The sequence below is a fragment of the Dasypus novemcinctus genome, chromosome 30, assembly GCF_030445035.2.
Source record: "Dasypus novemcinctus isolate mDasNov1 chromosome 30, mDasNov1.1.hap2, whole genome shotgun sequence".
Classification (NCBI taxonomy): Eukaryota; Metazoa; Chordata; class Mammalia; order Cingulata; family Dasypodidae; genus Dasypus; species Dasypus novemcinctus.
The window spans coordinates 18,985,885-19,012,125 of NC_080702.1; the positions used below are offsets into that span (position 1 = coordinate 18,985,885).

The 26,241-nt window shown below is 39.6% G+C and overlaps 1 long non-coding RNA gene across 1 annotated transcript in view; it reads right to left on the reverse strand.

Annotated features, from left to right (window-relative positions):
* Nucleotides 1-25,444, reverse strand: part of LOC131276916 (uncharacterized) — a 71,672-nt gene extending 46,228 nt beyond the window's left edge. The window contains exon 1 of the long non-coding RNA XR_011647802.1: nt 25,380-25,444. This is a non-coding gene — a long non-coding RNA (uncharacterized lncRNA). The remainder of the gene's footprint in view (nt 1-25,379) is intronic.
* Nucleotides 25,445-26,241: the final 797 nt, after the last annotated feature.

Sequence of the window (26,241 nt, forward strand, 5' to 3'; positions counted from 1 at the left end):
CTTGCTAATTGGGGGGTGAGTGGAATGCAGGAACCTCTTAAATTATTTAATGTAACAATTTGGGGATCTACATATCAATAAAAAAGACAATTTAATTAAAAATATATGTAAAAATTACTAATTAATTGTATTCAACAACACATTAAATGAATTTTACATCATGACCAAGTGGGATTCATTCCCAGTATGCAAGGAAGGTTCAACAGAAGAAAATTAATTAATATAATACACCACATAAACAGATCAAAGGAAAAAATCACCTGATATCTACAGATGCAGAAAAATCATTTCACAAAAATACAGAACACTTTCTTGATAAAAACACAGCAAAAGATAGCAATAGAAGAAAACTTTCTGAATGTGATAAAGGATTTACATGAGAAACCCACAGTTAACATCATTTACAATCGTGAAACCCTAAAATCTTTCTCTCTAAGATCAGGAACAAGACAAGGATGCCCACTATCACCTCTATTATTTAATCTCGTGTTAGAAAGACTTCCCTGGGCACTGAGGCAAGAACCAGATATAAACGGCATCCAAATTGGAAAGGAAGAAGTTAAAATTCACTATTTGTAGATGACATGATCCTTTACATAGAGCACCCTGAGACGTCTACAACAAAGCTTCCAGAAATTATAAATGATTTTGGTAATGTTGTAGGATATAAGATCAATGCACAAAAAACAGTTGCATCATGGATAATGAACAACCTGAAGAGGAAATCAAGAAACAAATACCATCTACAATAGCAAATTTAAAAAGTAAAGTACCTAGGAATAAATTTAACTAAAGATGCAAAAGACTTAAACATAGAACTACACAACACTGTTCAACGTAATCAAAGAAGACTTACATAAATGGATGAATATTCCCTGTTCAGGGATAGGAAGACTAAATATCATTACAATATCTAGCCTACCCAAACTGATCTACAGATTCAAAGCAATCTCAATAAAAATCAACACAGTGGTGCTGACTGAAAATCAGCACTTGTAAGGAACAGCTTCTTTCCACCCAGGTAGGATTGGAGGTCTAGCCTAAAACCCAGTCCCACCTCTGGCAGGGAAGAAGCTGGGGGAACTTGCACTGCCTCCCTGGGAAGCAGCAAGCCATCCTGCAGAGGTTGGTGCCCATCCTACCCTAGGGGCACAAGCTGCCTCAGGAACTATTCCATGGCTGGTGTAGAAAACTCCATTTCCCATAAACAGTGGAGAAAGAGACAAATGTCCACTGACCTCAGATACTGATTAGTGGACTCAGCTGGTTAAAGCATAATCCTAGAGCCAGCTGGAGCCTGAGCCTGTCAAGTGGGAAAGAGTCCAGTAGCTGCCATCTTGACTCTGCCCCCAGCATGAAGGGGAGCCTCGCTGACTGTAATCCAGTGAAGTTAGGGACAGGCTTCTTTCCACCAAGATTGGACTGCAGCCCTAGCCTGGGCTCCACCCCCACCTCCAGCAGAGAGGAAGCTGGCAGGACCTGCACCAGGCTCTCCAGGCAACTGCAAGTGCTCTCTGCTGGCAGAAGATGAATAGTCAGACACCTGGGGCTGAATCCCTGCACCCCAAGAGAATAGGGGAGGAGCTAGGTATCCTCGGCCTCTCCAGGCAATGGCAGGAATTTTCAGCCCACAGAGATTTGTTCAGTGCCTTTTAGCCCATCTCCACCTCTGTTCCCCAACAGGATAGGACGGGGTTGGTGTTGCCTCAACCTCTCAGGGCAACAGTTTGGGGCTTCACAAGTCTGGCTATTGGGCACGTGTGGCTCCACCTCCATTCCCAATAGGAAAAGAGATGGACTGTGTTTGCCTAGCCTCTTTGGGTAACTGCAGGAGATTTTGGCCCACACAGCCTGGTCTGGTGGGTATTTATAGATGCAACCTCACCACCACCCCCCCATAGGAAAGAAGGGGCTGGTCTTTCCACAGTCTTTTTGGGCAATAGCAGACCTTCAGCCTCCATGGGATGGACTATTGGATGCCTATGAATCCATCCCCACCCCCAAAAGGATAGGAGTGTTTTGGTGTCTCCACAGCCTCTCTGGATAATGGTGGGAACATCAGTCAACAGGGTCTGTACTGTCAGGTGTCTGTGGATCCAAACCCATGCCTTAATAAGATAGAAGGGGGCTGGTGTTTCCTCAAACTCTCCAGGCAATAGCAGGTATTCTCAGCCTAAAGGGACTGAACTGTTGAGCACCCATAGAACCACTTCTGCCACCCAATAGGATAGGAGGTACCTGGTGCTTTCTCAGCCTCTCCAGGCAATGATAGGTAATTTCAACCTAGAGGACTTAACTGTTGAGCATCTGTGGTTCTGTTCCCATCCCCTAAAGGGCAGAAGGGACAGCACTCCCTAAGCCTCTCTGGGCAACTTCAAGCATATCTGACCCACAGAGATTAGATTGTTGGCCACAGTAGAAGGTCCATTCCCACTCCAAGTAGGGACAGGGTCTGGTGATACATCAATTTACTGAGCAACTGTGGTCATTTTGGACCCACACAGCATAGATTGCTGACCAAAAGTATAGCTCCATCCCTGCCTAAGGTAGGGGAGGAAGGGGTGCGAAGCTTAATCAGGGCCTCTGGGTGACTACAGACAGTCTTGTGCAAAACTGGGATTATAATACATGGCTACAGTTCTGTCCCTATCCCTGAGAGAGGACAAAATTGGGAGAAATTTCATCAATTCCTGGGGCAACGTGGGCAGCTTCAGCCTCCATAGCTTGCAGCACCAACTAAATCCTTGGTTCCTACTACACAACCAGAAAGGGAGAAAAGATAATAAATCCCTAAACTAAAGGGAGAAACTGCACCCAGAATAAATACATCTAGCAAGCCAGATGTGCAAACACCAAAAAATAACAATCCATACCAAGAAACAGGAAATGATGGCCCAGTTAAAGGAACAAGATAAACCTGCAGATGACATAAAGGAGTTGAGACAACTAATCTTAGATGTTCAAACAGATCTCTTAATAAATTCAGTGAGATGGCTAAAGTGATTAAGGATATTAACTAGACCTTGAATGAGCACAAAGCAGAATTTGAAAGCATACACAGAAAAATAGCAGACCTTATGGGAATGAAAGAAGCAATAAATAAAATAAAAAATACATGGGAGGCATATAACAGATTTGGGAAAGCAGAAAAAAGGATCGGTGAGCTTGAAGACATGACCTCTGAAAGGGAACAAACAAAAGAATAAATGAAGAAAAGAATGGAGAAAGTTCAACAGGGTCTCAGGGAACTAAATAACAGCAAGAGACATGCAAACATACATGTCATGGGTTTCCTAGGAGGAGAAGAGAAGCAAAGAAGTGCAGAAAGACTATTTGAAGAAATAATGGTGGAAAATTTCCCAACCCTATCAAAGGACATAGATATCCATGTCCAAGAAGCACAACGTATGCCCATCTGAAGAAATCCAAATAGACCAACTGTGAGACACATACTAATCAGAATGACAAATGCCAGAGACAAAGAGAGAATTCTGAGAGCAACAAGAGAAAAGCAATGCATAACATATAAGGGATACGCAATAAGATTAAGCGCCGATTTCGCATCAGAAATCATGGAGGCAAGAAGGCACTCATATGATATATTTCAGATATTGCAGGAGAAAAAACTGCCAGCCAAGGATTTTATACCCAGCAAGATTGTCTTTTAAAAATGAGGGTGAGATTAGAATATTTACAGATAAACAGAAATTGAGAGAGTTCATAACAAAAAGACCAGCTTTCCAAAAAATACTAAAGGGACTGTTAAAACCTGAAAAGAAAAGACAGGAAAAAGAGGCCTGGAAGAAACTCTATAAATGACAACTGTATCTGTAATAGTAACTACAAGTGTCAAATATAAAATGACAAACAAAATGCAAAGATCAAAATGGATGAAAAAAGAACTGCCTTTACAGTAATAACATCGAATGTTAATGGATTATACTCCCCAATCAAAAGACATAGGCAGAATGGATAAGAAAATATAAGCCATCTATATGGAGTTGCAAGAGACTCACCTTAGACCCAAGAATACCAGTAAGTTGAAAATGAAAGGCTGGAAAAAGATATTCTATGCATGCAATAACCAAAAAAATAGTTATATCAGATGATACAGACTTTCAAAGCAAAACTGTTTTTAGAGAGAAGGACAGACATTACATATTAATAAAAGGGATGATTCGCCAGGAAGAAATAATAATCATAAGTATATATGCACCTAACCAGGATGCCCCTAGATACATGAGGCAAACACTGACAAAACTGAAGGGAGAAATAGACAACTCTACAATAATAGTGGGAGACTTCAATACACCACTCTCAGCAAAGGATAGAACACCTGGGCAGAAGATTAGTAAAGAAACAGAGAGCTTAAATAATATGATAAATGGACTAAACCTTACAGACATATACAGAACACAGCCCCCAAAACAGCAGAATATACATTCTTTTCATGTGTTCATGAGTCTCTCCAGGATAGACCATATGTTGGGACACAAAGCAGATATCAATAAATTCAACAAAATTGAAATTATACAAAGCACTTTCTCTGATCATAATGGAGTAAAACTGGAAATCAACAAGTGGAAATAAAGGGAAAATTCACATATATACGGACATTAAACAACACATTCTTAATCAGTGGATCAAAGAAGAAATTTCAAGAGAAATCAATAAATATCTTGAGACAAATGACAATGAGAATACAACATAGAAGAACCTATGGGATGATGCGAAGGCAGTGTTGAGAGGAAAATTTATAACCCTCAATGCTTACATTAAAAAAAGAAGAGCTAAAATCAATGACCTAACTACACAGCTGGAGGAAATAGAAAGAGAACAGCAAGCTAATCCTAAAGCAAGTAAAAGGAATGAAATAACAAATATCAGAGCAGAAATAAATGAAATTGAGAACAAAAAACAATAGAGAAGATTAACTAAGTCAACAAACTCTTGGCTAAACTGACTAAGAAAACGAGAGGGAAGATGCAAATAAATGAAATAAAAAATGAAAAAGGGAATCTTACTACTGATGCAACAGAAATGAGATCATAAGAGGACAATATAAACAACTTTATGCTAAAAAACTAGACAATTTAGATGAAATGGAAAAATTCCTAGGAATGGACAATCTACGTTGACACTAGAAGAAATAGAAGAGCTCAACAAACCAATCACAAGTAAAGAAATTGAAATAGTCAACAAACAACTCCCCAAAATGAAAAGCCAAGGACCAGTGGTTTCACAGGTGAGTTCTATCAAGCATTCAAAGAAGACTTAATACCAATCTTACTCAAGCTCTTACAAAAAATTCAACAAGAAGGAATGCTACCAAACACATTCTATGAAGCCAATATCACTTTAATACCAAAGCCAGATAAAGATATTACAAAAAATGGAAAATTACAGACCCATTTCTCTAATGAATACAGATGCAAAAATCCTCAATAAAATACTTGCTAATTGAATCCAACAACACATTAAAACAATTATCCATCATGATCAAGTGGATTTTATTCCAGGCATGCAAGTCTGTTTCAACACAACAAAATCAATCAGCATAATACACCACATTAATAAATCAAGAAAAATCACCTGATCTTATCAATTGACACAGAAAAGGCATTTGACAAAATACAGCATCCTTTCTTGATAAAAATACTTCAAAAGTAGGAATTGAAGGAAATTTCCTCAACATGATAAAGGCCATATATGAAAAACCCACAGCTAACATTGTACTCAATGGTGAACAACTAAAAGCTTTCCTACTGAGATCAGGGACAAGACAAAGGTGCCACTGTCACCACTGTTGTTCAATATATTGCTAGAGGTTATATAGCTAATCAGGCAAGAAAAAGAAATAAAAGGCATCCAAATTGGAATGGAAGAATTAAAACTTTCACTACTGACAGATGATATGATTGTATATTTAGAAAATCCAAAAAAAAAAAAAAAAAAACTACAACAAAGCTGCTAAAGCTAATAAATGATTTCAGTAGAGTGTCAGGATACAAGATCAATACACAAAAATCAGTGGTGTTTCTATACACTAATAATGCGCAATCTGAACGTGGGGCAAGATGGCATTTGAGTAAGTACACCATCATCATTTCTCTTACAAAAGACCGGTTGTGTGGTGACAGTGTCATACCAGACCAGGTTGGTTTGGGAACCTGCAGGGCAGGAGGTGTCTGGACATCAATCTGGCAAGACTGAAGCAGAAGTGGTGTTTGCTCAAGATAGAACTGTGGGTTTCTAACACTGAACTTGGAAGTCTTCCCCCTAGGGCTAAGGGCCACAGCGTTCACTGAGAACTGCTGGCCCTAGAGCGGAGATTCCAAGCCCCATGTTTCCCAAATGTGTGAACCCCAAACCTGTGTCCCCTGAACTCCCATGGCCCACATTTCACAGACCTACATACTCCGAGTCCTCATGTTTCTGAGCCTCTGTTTCCCAAGTCCAGCACTCCCAAAAATCTGGCATTGCCCTACCCCTCCCATCATGGACTAACTCTGGGAGTGGGAGGGTTTAGGTGGGAGGTGAAGAGGGGCCAAGGAGTGGAGGTTCAATTTTCTGGTTCCCCCCTTTTATTGAGTTTGGAGGAGCATATCAGCCGATTTCCAGAGAGTCTAGGAAGAGAGGAGAGGTGAATCCAGTGAGAGCCCAATTTACCTAAACACCATGATATAGGAAACTTGGTTTCAGAGAAGGTGGAGTCATAAAATTAACTAGCCTCCTTGTAGCACACCTAAGGGAGAGGGACAATAGGATGTGCTTTACAGGCTTCTAATAGCATATTTAGGGTTTCTAACAAGAGGTAGGTTCTCTCTCAAGAAATTAAGAGTCATTATTTTCTCAGGTGAGTTGGTTCACCAAGTACCCATTTGAATTTCCTACAGGAGCCTTTATGCAGCCTTCCTGCTGCCTTGGGAGAGAGGAAAGTGAGGAAGGGAAAAAAGGGGAAGGTCAGACCCCTAAGGCATTTATTCAAATGCAAAGAGGATTCTTTGCCTGAGTCCTTGTCAGGTCTTTTTGTCTTCTTGTTTTTTCTTCCTCTTTATCCCCACCACCATCTTTTTTTTTCTTCCTTTTTTTCTCCCTTCTCTTTTTCTTCTTCTGCTTTTTTTATTCTTTCTTTTTCCATTTTTTTCTTTTTTTTTAATATTAGTGCTGCAGGCAACATTTCTTATTTGCTATGCTTCCTCATCCTCAATTTTCTCTTTTCTCTGCATACTGATTTTGGCTACCAAAGCAATCCCCTTTACATCATTCTCTCCTCCACCACTTCCTGCTTCTCTTAAATCCCACCTCTCTCTGTTTAGCCCCCAATATTCTTGACTTTTTATCTCTAATACCTCGAATCTGTTCTCTATCATTTATTCACTCTTTATATTATTGTCCTCCCTTTTCTTTTTCCCTCTATCCTGACCACACTGACCTTTGAATTCATTGTACATTCATCCCAATATTCAGTTTAATATATTATAGGTACTCCACTTTTTTACAGTTGTAACTATACACAGCTTCCATGAGTTCTATATCCATTCTCCTAGATCTCACATGGTTCTTCTGCAAACATTCACTACCAATACTGCTATGTTATTTTTCTTTTCTTACCCCTTTTGCTGTCTATGGACCTAATATTTTCCTTCAAGGAACCTAGTCAACAACAAGGAAATAGAATAAGAAGAAAAAAGTAACAAAGAAGAGTCTTAAGACACACACAAAAACAACAAATAATTAAACCACAAGACCAGAATAAGAAGATAATCAACAGAATAAAAAACAAGATAAAATGATGACCAGATAACAACAAAAAACTACAGACCATACTAATAATCAGGAAAACATGGCCCAGTCCAGTGACCAAACTAAAAACCAGGAAGAGAAGTGGAACATTGAACAATTAAAGTTCTCAAAACATGTATCATGGACCGATTCAATAAAGTGAGGGACAAGATTAAGCCTATTAAGAAAACACTTGGAGAGCGTACAGAAGAAATTGTGACCACGAACAAAACGATCATAGAGATGATGGGGATCCATAGCACAATCCAAGAAATCAAAAATACACTCTAAGCAAACAACAGCAGATTTGAAGAGGCAGAGGAAGAACTAGTGATGTGGAAGACAGTACATCTGAAATCAGATAGGAGAATTAATCAATAAAAAGATAGAAAAAATCCAGCAGGGACTTCGGGACCTGACTGACAATGCAAAATGCACAAATATCACATTGTAGGCATCCCAGAAGGAGAAGAGAAGAGAAAGGGGACAGAAGGTGTATTGGAGGAAATCAGGGCTGAAAACATCCCACATCTATTGAGGGAGACGCATGTACATGTCCAGGAAGCACAATGCACGCCGAACAGCATAACTCCCAACAGGCCTACCCCAAGACATATATATACTTGTCAAATTATCCAATGTTCAAGACAAAGAGAAAATACTAAAAGCAGCAGGAGAAAAGAGAACCATCAGAAGGAAGGGAGGCTCCATAAGATTAAGTGCTTGTCTCTCATCTGAAACCATGGAGGCAAGAAGACAGTGGTATGACACAATCAAGGTACTAAAAGAAAAGAATTTCCAACCAAGAATACCCTATCCAGCAAAGCTAGCATTCAAAAATGATGGAGAGTTCAAAATATTCATGGATAAACAGAAACTAAGAGGGTATGCCAACAAGAAACCTGCCCTTCAAGAAATACTAAAGGGAGTTGTGCAGGAGGAAAGAAAAAAACAGGAGAGACAGAATTGGAGGACAGTGTAAGTACAATCACAACTACAAAAAGAGAAAAAAAGGCAAACAACATAAGACAAACACAAATCCAAAGAAAATATTCCTAATATAAGTAATTCCTTGAAAATAATAACACTAAATATCAGTGGATTAAACTCACCTGTTAAGAGACACAGATTGGAAGATTAGATGAGGAAATATGACCCATCTATAAGTCATCTAAGAGAAACTCATCTTAGATCCAGGGATTCAAGGAGATTAAAGTGAATGGCGGGAAAAAAAACTTACAGGCAAACAATAACAAGAAAACGGCAGTAGTAGCTATATTAATATCAGACAAAATAGACTTTAAATGCAAACAATTGTGACAGACAAAGATGGACACTACATATTAGGGAAAGGGATAATCATTCAAGAAAAAAAGAACAATCATAAACATTTGCACACCTAACAAGGGTGCCTCCATATACGTGAGGCAAACACTGGAGAAACTAAGTGAAGGAATAGATACCTCTACAATTACAGTGAGGGACTTTAACACACCACTATCACCATTAGATAGAGCATCTCAAAAGAGAAGCAATAAAGAAACAAAGACTTTGAACAATATGTTAGAGGAGCTGGACCTAACAGACATATACAGAACATTACAACCAAATACAGCAGGATATACATTTTTCTCAAGCGCACATGGATCATTCTCCAAGATAGACCACATGCTAGGCCACAAAGAAAGCCTCAATGAATTCAGAAAGACTGAAATCATACATAATTTCTCTGACCACAGTGGAGCAAAGCTGGAAATCTGCAAAGACCAGAGACGCAGATTTGGCACCAAGATATGGAAGTTAAACAACAAAATCTTAGAAAAACAGTGAGTCAAGGAGGAAACCTCAACAGAAATCAATAACTATCTTGAAACTAATGAAAATGATAACACAACATATCAAAACTTATGGGGGAAACCGACTTTGGCCCAGTGGTTAGGGCGTCGGTCTACCACATGGGAGGTCCGCGGTTCAAGCCCCGGGCCTCCTTGACCCGTGTGGAGCTGGCCCATACCCAGTGCTGATGCGTGCAAGGAGTGCCCTGCCACGCAGGGGTGTCCCCTGCGTAGGGGAGCCCCACGCGCAAGGAGTGCACCCATAGGGAGAGCCGCCCAGCGCGAAGGAGGGAACAGCCTTCCGAGGAATGGCGCCGCCCACACTTCCCGTGCCGCTGACGACAACAGAAGCGGACAAAGAAAAAAGACGCAGCAAAGAAAAGACACAGAAAAGAGACAACCGGGGGTGGGGAGGGGAATTAAATAAATAAAAATAAATCTTAAAAAAAAAAAAAAAACTTATGGGATGCAGCAAGAGCTGTACTGAGAAGGAAATTCGTAGCCATAAACTCATACATCAAAAAAGAAGAGCTAAAATTGAAGAACGAACTGAACGATTGGAGGAATTAGTAAAAAAAACGAACTAACCACAAAGAAAGAAGAAAGAAATAACAAAGATCAGAGAAGAACTAAATGAAATAGAAAATAGGAAAACACTCGAAAAAATAAACAAAACAAGAGAGCTGGTTCTTGGAGATCAATCAAAAATGACAAACCCTTAGCTAGACTAACAAAGAAAAAAAGACAGAAGATGAAAATACACAAAATAAGAAATGAGAAGGGTGATATTACCACTGACCCCTACTGAAATAAAGACTATCATAAGAGGATACTTCAAAAGACTGTATTCCAATAAGAAAGACAATTTAGTGGAAATGGACAAATTCCTAGAAACACATAAGCAGTGTACATTGACAAAAGAAGAAACTGATGGTCTCAACAAACCAATCACAAGTAAAGAGAATCAGTTATTAAAAACTTCCCAACTAAGAAGAGCCCTGGGGCAGATGGCTTCACAGGTGCAGTCTACAAAACATTCCAGAAAGAAGTAACACCAATTTTGCTTAAACTCTTCAAAAAAATTGAAATCGAAGGAACATTGCCTAATTCATTTTGTAACGCCAACATTACCCTAATACCAAAGCCAAACAAAGAAACCACAAGAAAGGAAAATTAAAAACCAGTCTCTCTAATGAACCTAGAAGTGAACATCCTCGACAAAATACTTGCTAATCATATTCAAAAATACATTAAACAAATTATACACCATGACCAAGTAGGCTTCATTCCTGGTATGCAAGAATGGCTCAATATAAGAACACCAATTAATATAATACACCATATAAACAAAATGAAGGGGGAAAAAATCACATGATCCTATCTACAGATGCAGAATGACAAAATACAACACCCTTTCTTGATAAAAACACTGCAAAAGATTGGAATAGAAGGAAACTTTCTGAATATGATAAAGGGTATATGCGAAAAACCCACAGCCAACATCATTTACAAAGGTGAAATCCTAAAATCTTTCCCTCTAAGATCAGGAACAAGACAAGGATGCCCACTATCACCCCTTCTATTTTAACACTGTTTTAGAAGTACTTGCTCAAGCACTGAGGCAAGAACCAGATATAAAAGTCATCCAAACTGGAAAGAAAGAAGTCAAAATTTCTCTATGTGCAGATGACATGATAATATACATAGAAAATCATGAGAAGTCTCCAGATAAGCTTCTAAGGACTTATACGTGAGTTCAGTAAAGTCACAGGGTATACGATCAATGTACAAAAATCAGTAGCATTCTGTACACCAATGATCAGCAATCTGAGGAGGAAATCAAGAAAGAAATACCATTTACAATAGCAAATAAAAAAATCAAATACCTAGGAATAAATTTAACCAAAGATGTAAAAGACGTAAACACAGAAAACTACACAAAACTGTTCAAGGAAATCAAAGAAGACCTAAACAAATGGAAGAATATTCCCTGTTCATGGATAGGAAGACTAAATATTATTAAGATGCCTAACCTACCAAAACTGATCTAGAGATTCAATGCAATCCCAATAAATATCAACACAGCATTCTTTAAGGAACTAGATAAACTCTGAAATTTATTTGGAAAGGAAAGAGGTCCCTAATAACCAAAGACACATTGAAAAATTGAAAAAGAAAAATGAAACCAGAGGAAACACACTACCTGACTGCAAAACATACTACAAAGCTACAGTAGTGAAAATGGCATGGTATTGGCTCAAGGATAAAAACACTGAGCAATGGAACTGAATAGAGAGTTCTGATATAGATGCTCATATATACAGTCATCTGATACTCAACAAGGCCACCAAGCCCACTTAACTGGGAGAGAATGGCTCCTTCAACAAATCGTGTCTAGAGAACTGGATATCAATATGCAAAAGAAGGAAAGAGGATTACTATTTCACACCTCATAAAAATATCAACTTAAGATGGATCAAAGACCTAAATGTAAGAACAAAGACCATAAAGACCTAGGAAAACAACATAGGGAAGCACCTACAGGACCTTGTAATAGGAAATGGCTTCATGAACTTCACACCAAAAGCACAAGCAGCAAAAGAACCAATAGATAAATGGGACTTCCTCAAAATTAAAGCCTCTTGCACCTCAAAGGAGTTTGTCATGAAAGTGAAAAGAGAGCCTACACAATGGGAGAAAATATTTGGTAACCATATATCTGATAGTAGACTAATATCCTGCATATATAAAGAACTCCTATATCTCAAAAATAAAAAGACAACCCATTTAAAAAATAGGAAAAAATCTGAACAGATGCTTCTCCAAAGAAGAAATACAAATGGCTAAAATGCACATGAAAAAAATGCTCAAAATCTCTAGCTATTAGGGGAATTTAAATCAAAACTATAATGAGGGAAACGGACTTGGCCCAGTGGTTAGGGCATCCATCTACCACATGGGAGGTCGGCGGTTCAAACCCTGGGCCTCCTTGACCCGTATGCTGCCGGCCCATGCGCAGTGCTGATGCACGCGAGGAGTGCCGTGCCACGCAGGGGAGTCCCCCGCATAGGGGACCCCAACGCGCAAGGAGTGTACCCTGTAAGGAGAGCTGCCCAGCGTGAAAGTGCAGCCTGCCTAAGAATGTACCGCACACACGGAGAGCTGACGCAACAAGATGACACAGCAAAAAGAGACACAGATTCCCGTGCTGCTGACAATAACAGAAGTGGACAACGAAACAAGATGCAGCAAATAGACATAGAGAACACACAATGGGGGGGGGGGGATAAATAAATAAAAAACTCTTCAAAAAAAACTATAATGAGATACCATCTTACTCCCATAAGACTGGCAGCTATTAAAAAAAAAAAGAAGACAACAAGTGCTGTAGAGGATGTGGAGGAACAGGAGCACTCATCCACTGCTGGTGGGAATGCAAATGGACTCAGCCATTCTGGAGGACTGTTTGGCGGTTTCTCAAAAAGTTAGCTATAGATTTGCCATATGACCCAGCAATTCCACTGCTGGGTATATAACCAGAAGATCTGAAAATACGGACACAAACCAATATATGCACACCAATGTTCATAGCAGCATTATACACAATTGCCAAAAGAAGGAATCAACTCAAATGCCCATCGATGGATGAATGGATAAATAAAATGTCATATGTACATACAATGGAACACTACTGAGCTATAAGAAGGAATATAATACAAACACATGTGATAACATGGATGAATCTTGAGGACCTTATATTGAGCGAAGCAAGCCAGACACTGAAGGACAAATACTACATGACCTCTCTGATATGAAACAAGCAAACTGTGCTGTCTCAGAGAGCTCAAGTCTGGAAGATAGGCTTAAAGGAATCTGGGGGGTGAGGAAAGTTGTGAGCTGACACTTACATGGGTGAAGTCTATGACAAGCTGGAGGTTAAGTATTTTTATATGGAAGGAATAAGATGGGGGCACAGGGATACCTTTCGGTGGGACTTTGTGGGATTGAGGGGGTTAGGCTTGGGAGGATGGGTCAGAATACCCAAGGAATTGGGGAGAGGGCTGGGGGAACCATTCAATATGGGGGAATGTCAGGTATATGGTTGAAACTATACTGTTGAGAAAACTCTTTAGAAAATATAATAACGAAGCATCACGTGTTTAAGGTGCTTAAGGGGAAGGCATCTGGTATAGGGGCAAGCTACTAGGGAGTATGTGAGTGATCATTTTGTCATAGTGTGTTATAACATTGGGTGGAGACCCATACAATGATTGTGAAGGTGTACCCACATCCTGGGGAGATCTGATGTTCCCAAAGAGAGGGAATTGTGTCTCCCAAGAGGATTGCTGGCTCCAAATTAGTTAGGGCAGGTGAATATGTCAAGCCCTCAGCATTGCTGCAGTATCTGTAAATCTGGTTCCTTAAGTAGTGAAGACTGAGTGTCAGTGTGCCCTGAGGGGAGGGGGAGAGAGATATAGCATGGACGGAAGAAGGGAACTGGGGGGCAATGGAAGCGCTCCACAAGATTATGCAATGATGGGTATGTCAACTTACATCTAAAGTGTATAAAAGCCTCTAAACTAAAATGTAAACTATAGTGTAAAACATAAGGAAACTGAAAACTTAGAAATTTGTACAGTCTAAAATAGAAACTAATGTAAACCAAAATGGAACCATGTTTGATAGCTATGTTTCAAAATTTGTACATACCTGCAGCAAATATAACATGAATATGTAAAGAGATCATTGCTGGGGAAAGGGGAAAAGGGTTAATGTTCGATATCTGGGAGTCCCCAATACTGTGTATGTGAATTACTGTGATCTGAAACTTTTTTGAAGACAAAATAAAAAATTAGAAAAAAAAAAGGAAGGATGTGGACACTGAGGAAGAAATGAAAATGTCTTGCCACTGTACATACAGGGCAACACCTACTACAGTGATGAAAGGCAAAATGTTAGAAACAAAGCTTTATAATATCTTTCATTTTATTAATACATCAATTTATTTTTATTTTAGTATTTCTAAATTACTATGTATTCTATTTCTAAACTTTAAACCCATCACTGTATTTCAATTTTCTATTAATTGAATTTGGCAATATATTAAGATTCATTGTTGAAGAAGTTTTGGATCACAGAGAGGTTCAACTGTGGCAGGGGAGGAACTCCAGTGTGGGGTGTTATTGATGGGGGGCACATGGGTGGGGAGGAGTTCTCCAGGGCAAGTATGTAGGGAACATAAATATGTTACAAGGTATGTTGGGTATTTTTATAGTAGTTACAGTTATAAACATCAACTGTGTAATCTAAGCCCCCTCTTGATCTAGAGGTGGAGGGGACATCACCATCCTGGAGTCCACATAATGGAGGAATAAAATATGGACTATAGTGGACTTACTGATATTCTACTATAAAACTACTGTGATGAGAAATCGAAGAAATTTTAGTATCGAGGAGAACATGGTCGCAGTAGTTGCTGAGGACAGGAAGAGGGTAGAAGAGATGTGATGTGGGGGCAATTTTCAGATTTTGAGTTGCTTTAATGATACTGCAGGGTCAGAGCATCTGACCTTTATATATCCTGCCATAACCCACTGAATGTACTGGGGGAGAGTGCAAACTACAGGGTAAACTATTATCTGTGTAGTGCAGCAGTGCCCCAAAATGTCTTCAATGAGTGCGATGAGGGTGCCGCAACGATGAGGGATGTTGTTGGTGTGGGAGAAGTGGGGTGGGGGGGTATACAGGAACCTCATATTTTTTAGTGTAACATATTTTTGTGATGTATATATCTTCAAATATACAATTTACAAAAATAATGTGGTGCGGAGAGGGGAGTGGGTTATATGGGAACCTCATGTTCTTTCTAAGGTTTTTTAACGTAACATCCCTTGTGATCTATTAACTAAAAAAAAAATTTTAAATGCACAATCTGAGGAGGAAGTCAGGAAAAAATTCCATTTACAATGGCAACTAAAAGAATAAAATATTTAGTAATAAAGTTAACCAAGAATGCAAACAACTTGTATTCAGAAAACTGTAATGCACTGCTAAAAGAAATAAAAAAAGAACTAAATAATTGGAAAAACATTCTATGCTCATGGATAGGAAGACTAAATATCATTAAGATATCAATTTTATCCAAATTGATATACAGATTGCAGGGAATCCCAATAAAAATTCCATCAGCATTTTTTAAGCAAATGAAAAACACAATCAGCAAATTTATCTGGAAGGGTAAGAGGCTCCAAATTGCCAGAAACATCTTAAAAAGGAAAAGTGAAGTTGGAGGACTCTCACTTCCAGACTTTAAATCATCTTACATAGCTACAGTGGTAAAAACAGCATGATATTGACATAAAGATAGACACATAGACAAATGGAACTGAAATGATCAATCAGAAACAGACCCTCAAATCTTCAACCAAGTGATTTTTGACAAGTCTGTCAAGCTCTCCCAGTTGGAGCAGAACAGTTTATTCAATAAATGGTCTTGGGAGAACTGGATATCCATAGGCAAAAGAAAGAAAGAAGACCCCTACCTCACACCTTATACAAAAATTAACTCAAAACGGATCAAAGACCTAAATATAAAAGTAAGTACAATAACGCTCTTAGAAGAAAATGTAGGGACACATCTTCAAGACCTGTTGGTAGGTGGTGGATTCTTAAACCTTACACCAAAAAGCATGAGCAATAAAAGAAAACATGGATATATGGGAACTCCTCAAACTTAAAACATTTCTGTGATTCAAAGGACTTCATCAAGAAGGTGAAAAGGCAGCCCAGTTAATGGCAGAAAATATTTAGAAACCATTAATCCAATAAGCATTTAATTTCAATTCTATATAAAGAGATCATACAACTCAACAATAAAAGACAAGCAATCCAATTTTAAAATGGCCAAACGATTTAAAAAGACATTTCTCCAAAGAGAAAATACAAATGGCCAAAAAGCACATAAAAAATGTTCCATATCACTAGCTATTAGGGAAACACAAATTAAAACGACGATGAGATATCATCCAGCACCACATAGAATAGCCATTATTTAAAAAACAGACAACAATAAGTGCTGGAGAGGATGTGGAGAAACAGGAACACTTCATCACTGTTGGTGGAAGTGTAAAATGGTGCAGCCTCTATGGAAGACAGTTTGGCAGTTCCTAAGGAAGCTAAATATAGAACTGCCATATGATCCAGCATTTCCTCTACTAGGAATATATCCAGGAGAACTAAAAACTATGATATGAATAGGCACCTGCACAGCAATGTTCATAGTGGCATTGTTCACAAATGCCTAAAGATGGAAACAATCCAAGCATCCATCCACCAACGAACTGTGGTATATATGTATGATGGAACACTATGTTACAATAAGAAGAAATGAGATTGGGAAATATGGGATAACATGGATGAATCTTGAAGACATTATACTAAGCAAAGTAAGTCAGACACAAAAGGACAAATATTGCATGGTCTCATTAATATGAAACTAAATACAAATAATAAACACATGGAATTAAAACCTAGAGTATAGATTATAAGGAGATAAGAGTAGGGTTGAGAAGAACTATAGATGTCTAATGTATGTAGAAGTTTTAATGAACTTGACTGTAAAAGTGTGGAGATGGATAGAGGTGATAGTAGCACATTATAGTGAGTAACAACTGGTTTATAAATGGGATTGTAACTGAAAAAGGTAGTCTGGGGAAGTAAATACCAATACAAAGAAAGCTAAAGAATAATCTAGGGACTGAACAACCCAGTGAGCCCAGAGGCAGTTGAGAATTGTGGTTAAGGGTACAAATGCAAGAGAGTCCTTCTGTTAGCTAGGACAGATGTACATCACTATGCAGGGTGATGGGAATACAGAGAAACACAGGAAAACTACAATTGGTGTTACCTATAGACTATGGTTAACAGCAGTACTATAACATTCTTGCATTAATGCCAAGGTATACTGTGTTGATAAAGGAGGTGTGTGGAAAAAATGTGTCAAATGTATGCTATGGACCATGATTGGTGGTAATAGCCTGATGATATTATCTCATAATCTGTAACAAATGTTCCACCAGGGGGTAGAGTTTTATGGGAAATCTATACATCTGTATGATTGTTTTGCAGGTTCCCAATACCTATAACAAAACTACATTTAAAAAAATAGGACGGGTTGGGGGAAAAATATACCAAATGTAAGATAATGAATATAACTGGTAGTAATATTTTTTTTTCTCTTTATTATTTTTTATTGTTTATGTTTTTTAATTGACTTTGTAATAATATTACATTAAAAATATATATGTGAGGTCCCATTCAACCCCACCCCCCCCACCCCACCTCTCCCCCCCCCCCCCCAGCAACACTCATTCCCATCATCATGACACTTCCATTGGATTTGGTAAGTACATATTTGGGCACCTCTGCACCTCATAGACAATGGTTCACATCATGGCCCATACTCTCCTCCATTCCATCCAGTGGGCCCTGTGAGGATTTACAATGTCTGGTGATTACCTCTGAAGCACCATCCAGGGCAGCTCCATGTCCCAAAGACGCCTCCACCTCTCATCTCTTCCTGCCTTTCCCCATACCCATCGTCCACCATGTCCACTTTTCCCAATCCAATGCCACCTCTTCTATGTGGACATTGGATTGGTTGTGTCCATTGCACCTCTATGTCAAGAGGAGGCTCAGATTCCACATGGATGCTGGATGCAATCCTCCCATTTTCAGTTGTAATCACTCTAGGCTCCATGGTGTGGTGGTTGTCCTTCTTCAACTCCATCTTAGCTGAGTGTGGTAAGTCCAATAGATCAGATTGTAGGTGCTGGAGTCTGTTGAGGCTCAGGACCTGGCTATCACATTGTCAGTCCAGAGATTCAAATCCCCTAAATATATCTTAAACCCCAACATTAACTGCACCTCCAGCACATTAGCATGAAAGTCTTATGAAGGGAGATCCCATCAGAGTCCAGATTCGTCACACATAAACACCATTTCCAAAGAGGGGCCATCTGCCCTGGTAGTTAACCCCATCGGCCATGACCATAACTCCCATGGGTCTCTTTAGCCCTCAGAGGAACCAATATCTGGGGGTTGTATCTGCTTTATCTGTCTCTCTGACTCTGCTCAGTTGTGCATGAGGGCAATCCTTCTGCCAGCCTCCAGACTCTTTTTTAGAAACTCGTAGCCATATAAACTCATTTCTCCTTTCCATTTCCCCCTTACTTTAGGTCAAACAGCATTTTAAAGTCATGTTATTTTATGTAGACATGGATATTCTGCTGATCCGCATTGAACCTTCCGTATAAGGTCATTTTCCAGTTGCATCATCAGTTGGTAGTTGATAGTGGTCCCTCGTTGCCAGGGAGGCTCATCCCCGGGTGTCATGTCCCACGCTGGAGGGAAGGCATTGCATTTACATGCTGAGTTTGGCTTCGAGACTGGCCACATTTGAGTAACATGAAGGCTGACAGGAGGAAATTCCCAGGCACAATGTTGCTCTAGGCCTTGTTCTTATTTTAGGTTTATCAGCTCACAAGCATAGTCATTAGCATCAGGGGCTCACTGTTGAACCCTCACTCCCTCCCGGTCCCCGCCACTGTACCTGGGAGACTGTCGCTGCTCCCCTAGGGACCACGACAGAGCACCACTGGCCAGAAACCCAGTACCCCCCCTACTGTGGTTTTTAATTGTTGCCACTATGAGTATATCCAAACATTACCATGCACCCTGGACATATGTTCTGTACAGCTCCCTGTCAGCCATATATCACCTGTCATTGGTATCCCATAGATAACTGGTAGTAATATTTTGACAATGCTCTAGCATAGCTTGTAACAAATGTTTCACACCAATGCAAAGAGTTGGTGGAGGGGTGATGTATGAGACCCCTGTGAAATGCTATGTGTGTTTATTTTTTAAGTTCACAATCTTTACTATGCACTTATTGTTTATGTGTGTTCATGTATGAATGACATACTTCAATAAAAAAAATCAACACAGCATTTTTTAATGAACTAGGAAAACAAACTATGAAATTTATTTGGAAAGGAAAGAGGCTTCAAACAGTCAAAGACACATTACATGGGAAAATGAAATTGAAGGACTCACACTACCTGCCTTCAAAACAAACTACAAAGGAACAGTGTTGAAAATGGCATGATATTGACACAAAGATAGACATACTGAACAATGGAACCAAATTGAGAGTTCTGATATAAATTCTCATAAATACAGTCACTTGATATTTGACAAGGCCACCAAGCCCACTCAATTGGAGAGAATGGCCTCTTTACCAAACGGTGCTTGGAGAATTGGATATCCATAAGCAAAATAATGAAAGAGGATTACCATCTCACACCTTATACAAAAATCAGCTCAAGATGGATCAAAGACCTAAATATAAGAGCCCAGACAATAAAGATCTTGGAAAACAATGTAGGGAAACATCCACAGTATCTTGTAATAGGAAACGGCTTCATGAACTTCACACCCATAGAACAAAATGCCAAAAAACAAATAGGTGAATGGGACCTCCTCAAAGCTAAAGCATTTTACACTTCAGAGGAGTTTGTCAAGAAAGTGAAAAGACAGCCTACCCAATGGGAGAAACATTTGGTAACCATATATCTGATAAAAGGCTAATATCCTGCACATAAAAAAACACCTATATCTCAAAATTAAAAAGACAAGCAACCCATTCAACAAATGGGCAAAAGATCTGAACAGATGCTTCTCTAAAGAAGAATTATAATTAGCTAGAAAGCACATGAAAAGATGCTCAAAATCACTAGCTTTTCAGGAAATGCAAATCAAAACTAGAATGACAAACCATCATACTCCCATAAGACTGGCAGCTATTAAAAAAACAAAAGACTGAAAGTTTTGGGGAGGGGAAGTGGCTGTGACCCAACCGGTTGGGCTCCCATCTGCCATATGGGAGGCCCTGTGTTCCTGTTCCAGGGCCTCCTTGTGAAGGCAAGCTCACTTGTGCACAGCAGAGAGCCAAAGGCCCATGCACCACAGTAAGCCAACGGCCCACATGCCATGGAGAGCCAACAACCTGCATGCCACAGAGAGCTGGCACAGCAAGGTGACTCAACAAAAGGGAGACAAGCAACCACAGAAGAACATGGAGCCAATGGACACAGGAAGCAGACAGAAGCAAACTGCAAGGGGGGGAGGCAAAATAGGGAGACAAGCAAACATGGAAGATCATATAGTGAATGAAGACAGGAGAGCAGACAGCAAGCAATCTACAAGGAGGGGCAATCAATCAATCAATCAATCTTTAAAATAAATGTGTTGGAGAGGATGTGGAGGAATGGGAACATTTACCCACTGCTGTGGTAATGCAGAAGGATACAGCTGCTACAGATTTGCCATGTAACACAGCAATTCCATAGTGGGGGATATACACAGAAGAATTGAACAGAAGGACACAAACCAAAGTATGCACAACACTGTTCATCATAGCATTATTCACTACTGCCAAAGGGTGGAATCAACCCAAATTGCCATCAACAGATGAATGTATAAACAAAATGTGAAACATACATACAATGGAATACCACTCAACTATAAGAAGGAATACAGTACAAACACATAGGATAACATGGATGAATCCTGAGGACCTTATGTTGAGTGAAGCGACCCAGGCATTGAAGGACAAATACTGCATGACCTCTCCTTTGAAAGAGCAAACCAAGCTGTGTCAGAGAGCTAGAGACTGGATGATAGGCTTACAGGAAATTGGGGATGAAAGCAAGGTTGTGAGCTGATGTCTACATGAGTGAAATCTATGATAAAGTGGAGGTAAGTAGTTGTACAGGGAAGGGATAAGATGGGGGCACAGGAATATTATTGGGTGGGGCTTTGTAGGTTTGAGGGGGGCTAGGGCTGGATGAGTCAGAAGGCCCAGGGAATTAGGGGGAGGGCTTGGGGAACAGTTGAATATGCGAGACTGTCAGGTACATGGTTGAATAAGGCTGAGAAGACTCTTTAGACAATATAATAAGGAAGGATTATGAGTTTAAGGTGCTTAAAGGGGGCATCTGACACAGGGGCAAGCTTCTAGGGAGTGTGTGAATGCTCATTTGTCATAATGTGTTAAATCCTTGGGTGGAGACTATATGATTGTGAAGGTATACCCACATCCTGGAGAAACCTGATGTTCTCAAACAGAGGGAATTGTGTCCCTTGAGAGAATTGGTGGCTCCCAATTGGTTAGGGCAGTCTAGTATGTCAAGCACTCAGCATTGTTGCCAGTATCTGTAAATCTGGTCCCTCAAGCAGTGAAGATTGATTGTCACTGTGGGCCCTGAGGGGAGAGGGAGAAAGGTACAGAATAGATGGAAGCCCAGTAACTGGGGGGCAATAGAAGTGCTCCACAAGATCATGTAATGATGGATATAGGACATGTCAACTTGTGGGCTATGGGTGGAAGGCTCTTTGTCTCTTCAGAGATAACCTAAGCTGTTTGACTTGTGGGTGTGGAACGGTAAGAGGCTGCAGTCCTGCCCTTAGGGACAATTGCAAGGGCTCCAGTCCCAGGAAACAGTTTAACAATGCAAGGACTATAAACTAAGTATTTAGGGGAAATGCAAAAACCAAATATGCTAAAAGCTTATCTAGAATATCTGGAGTCCATGCTAAAAGCTGACCTAAGATGTGGAAGCTATATATGCTAATTAAAGCCTATTGAGAACTGAAACAAAGAGACCACTTGGCCTTTCCTCTCTGTATAAAAGACGTTTGAAAATCTTGTTCAGGGCTCGGAATTCAAACAGAAAGCTCCCGAGTCCGGCTGGTCATCAATAAACCATTTTTCCTTCTCAAAATCATTCCTGAGTCCCAGCCTCTCTATACTCAAATAATTAAACTTCTCTCAAATGCTACAATACACAACTGTATAAAACTCTAAGCTAAAATGTAAATTATAAACTAAAAATTTAGAAATTTGTACAGTCTAAAATATAAATCATAATGTAAACCAAAATGGAACCATGTTTGAAAGCTATGTTTCAATATCTGCACATCAGCAATAGCAACTATAACATGAACATGTTAAATGATCATTGCTGTGGAAGGGGAAGTGTTTGATGCTGGATATATACGAGTGCCTTATATAGTATATGTGACTTTTCTGTGATCTAAAAGCTTTTTGAAGACAATATTAAAAATTTTTTAAAGGATATAGACCCTGAGGAAGAATGAAATTGCCTTACCCCTATACATACAGTGCAATACCTATGACAGTTATAAAAGGCAAAATCTCAAAAACAAAGTTTCATATTTTTCATTTTTGATACCCCAATTATTTTTTACTTTTAGTTTTTCTAAACTAGTATGTATTCTATTTCTAATCTTTAAATCTACCATTACTATTTCATTTTCCTACTAATTGAATTTGGCAATATATTATGCTTCATTTTCAAGGAGTTTGGACCACAGAGGGATTCAACTATGGCAGGGAAAGAACACTGGTATGGGGTGTTATTGATTGATGTTGTAGGGACAGATGCTGGACATTATACATCCTGCCATAACCCACTGCATGTACTGGGGGAGAGTGTAAACTACAACGTAAGCTATTATCCACATGATGCAGCAGAGCTCCAAAATGTATTCACCCAATGCAATGACTGTGTCACAATGATGCAAGAGGTTGTTGATGTAGGAGGAGGGGCGGGGTGGGGTGTGCGGTATATGGGAACCTCATATATTTTTGTAATTTTTTAAATCTATATAGCTACAAAAAATGCATTTAAAAATAAATATGAAAAATAAAGTGAATTGGGAAGAAAAAGACTGCTTTTGCTCAGGATCAATCACTCTATAGTCACAAATGGTCTAGATGATTAAATATATCACAGAAGTGCATGGAAACCTTACTAAAATAATCCATATGCCTCCAAGAACTATAAGTTAACTTAATGCATGTCCACTTTCAGGGTTAAGGTACTCAATTGCAAAAGATTCACAACACAAGTAAATTTTGGTCCTCTCCTCATTTATACTCTGAATACCACAGAACCTTGGATCCAACCGACAAGTGACAGTATTCCTAGTAATGGATCTTTAAACAAGATCACTTTGGATGTACTGATGTTTTGCCAGGCAAAATTTCTATTGTGGAAATTTTATAGGGCAATTCCCTGGGCAGTAAATTGCCTTAATAGCTAGTAAATTCCTGGGCAATGTGCCCTTGGTCTCCTCACAGCCCCTTAGGAGTGTATAATCAATCAAACTTTTCACTGGACTACTAGCCTCAATCTACATTCTCAAGCAAAACAGGATGAACACAGGGAGTTAATAATTCTGATTTTGCCTCTTTAGGCAGATTTTTGCTACTTTGCCATATGCTTAACACAAATGAAAACGGGATTAGATATTTATCGATCACAATAGGAGAAAATAATAAATCTACTACTATACAGCAGCACAGCAAATCATTAGATTTTTTTGCTTAATTTATTTTAGAAAATAGCATTGCCAAATTTATTTACTTGGCTGAACAAGGAAGCATTTTGCCGTTGCCAACACCACTTGCTCTACTTAAGTTAACTCTATTGGGGAAGTTGTCTCACACATAACACAAAAGCATGAAAAAATTAAAACATGCCGTATAGCTTAAAGAGATAAGGCCTTCCTGGTTCAAATCATGGGCCCTAGGCTTAGTAGCATACCATGAGGTGGGCATTCAGGCATTTTTTATTTACAATACTCATTTTAGTCTCCCTGGTGCACTCATTGCTCTCAAGAGTTTTGAATTCATGACATCAGTCACTTGTAAAATAGCAAATGATTTCTTTGTATCTAGAGTGACATAAAAATGATGATCAAGGAAAAACTGACATCATCGTGACTATGTGCCTACTATGAAAACAACCTGTAAGTACTACTCCAAGACCTCAGGCAGTAACTGAAAATGGATACAATACCTTAAATTTTGATCAGTAGCTGAAAGCCAGATCAAACTGGAGGAAATTGTTAAAGAAATTAATTTATGCCACAGCTGTTTTCCCTTATACTAAGCCCTCTACCAGCAAACTGAAGCTTAACTAAGGTCCTATCTCTTTGAGGTTGTCATTTCTCCAGAACCCGAAACATAATCACAACTTGCCCTAACCTGGCGGCTTCTTTCCAGCAGGAAAGTTGATCAGTTTTGCTTATTTTTGTGCAGAATTCTGTCCCCAGTTCCTGTAATTTGTTTAAATTCTCTTCCTCACTCTGTACCCCATTTTCCTTGCACATTTTGTTTCTGAGACCCTCCCCTCACAAAGCAGTTCCGTTTAAGCATCCCCACTATTTTCCTCATGAGGCTTTTCTGCTTTAGGTTTCCTCCCTGCTAGGAAAACCCTGCCTCTGGGTTTCAGATGGAGTTATTCCCGTAAGGTGAGTCCCTCCAGAAAAGTCAATTCTGCAATTAGAATCCCACCAACGGTAACTAGATGGCATTAGCTACCGCCATTCTGCCTATGTTCACCTCCCCTCCTCCACCGAGGGGCCCTTTTGTTTCCAGTACTCCTCAAAGGCTTGTTTTCCACCCTTGGTCTCTGTGGATGGACTTGGGTCTCCGTGCCTGGATATGCATAGGGTTCTTACTCACAGCTGTGAGTTCTTCTAAAATCTTTTTCTTCAGTGAGGGGGACTCATGCTGCTGGCCCCCTCTAGAGAACTCACACGCATTACATGAGACACATTGAGAGGGAAGGGAAGAGGACCGGCAGGTCATGGATGAAATTTTCTCACCTGGTATTTTTCTCTTTCTTCAATTCAAAGTTGATGGAGTCTTTGTCCAGCTTCTAACAGCTTCCAGAGCGCTGGATGATGTCGCTGCCGTTTTTTTAAAGCGTTAACTTCCGTCGCTCTGTTGATGACGTCAACTCTTCGTTAGGCTCAGGGGGAAGCTGAGGGACGCAGGTGCTTAGAAATCAGGCCAGGAGCTGAAATCAGTTTAAGCAAAGCATTTAATGAGAGAGAGGGGACTTAGCAGTAGGACTTGTGGGGATTAGTTCCACCACCGGCACAGGCATGCTTAAGTGATTTATTAAAGCTCGTCTGTTCTTGCTTCAGAGATAGCTCCGTCCTCGCTATCTCTGCACAAGCTATCTCTTTTTGCTTGAAGTTTGGAAACGGCTTTTTCTTGCATTTTTGCTGGTAGATAAGATGTGAGTCTAGGGACAAGGTTTCTTGTTCCAGGACAAAACATACTTGAGAAATTTAAGTTTACCCACAGGCCTTGGCCAAATCCAAAAATACATGATATATAATCAAGAGAAATAAGCCAGATAAGGCCCTCCCTGCATATGACTTCTGGTGTATGTTTTTTTTTTTCATTTCCGTGGCAATTTGGGCCCAAACTTGGGGCAGCTGATTTTCTCCCTAGCTGCAGGGAATTTTTCAGGTTGGCCCCCAATGTAACTACATTCCAGGCGTTCATCGTTCATTAGTTCATTGCTGCTAGTAATCACAGCCGCCCTTGAGGTAAGGTGCTCACTGGGTTCATGCATAGAAGCATGTCTGCCTAGTATGATTAGTCTGGACCAAACTTCCTGCAGAGACAGGACATCAACTGCCCTGAGAGAGGAAAGCTGACTGCAGACACTAGTAT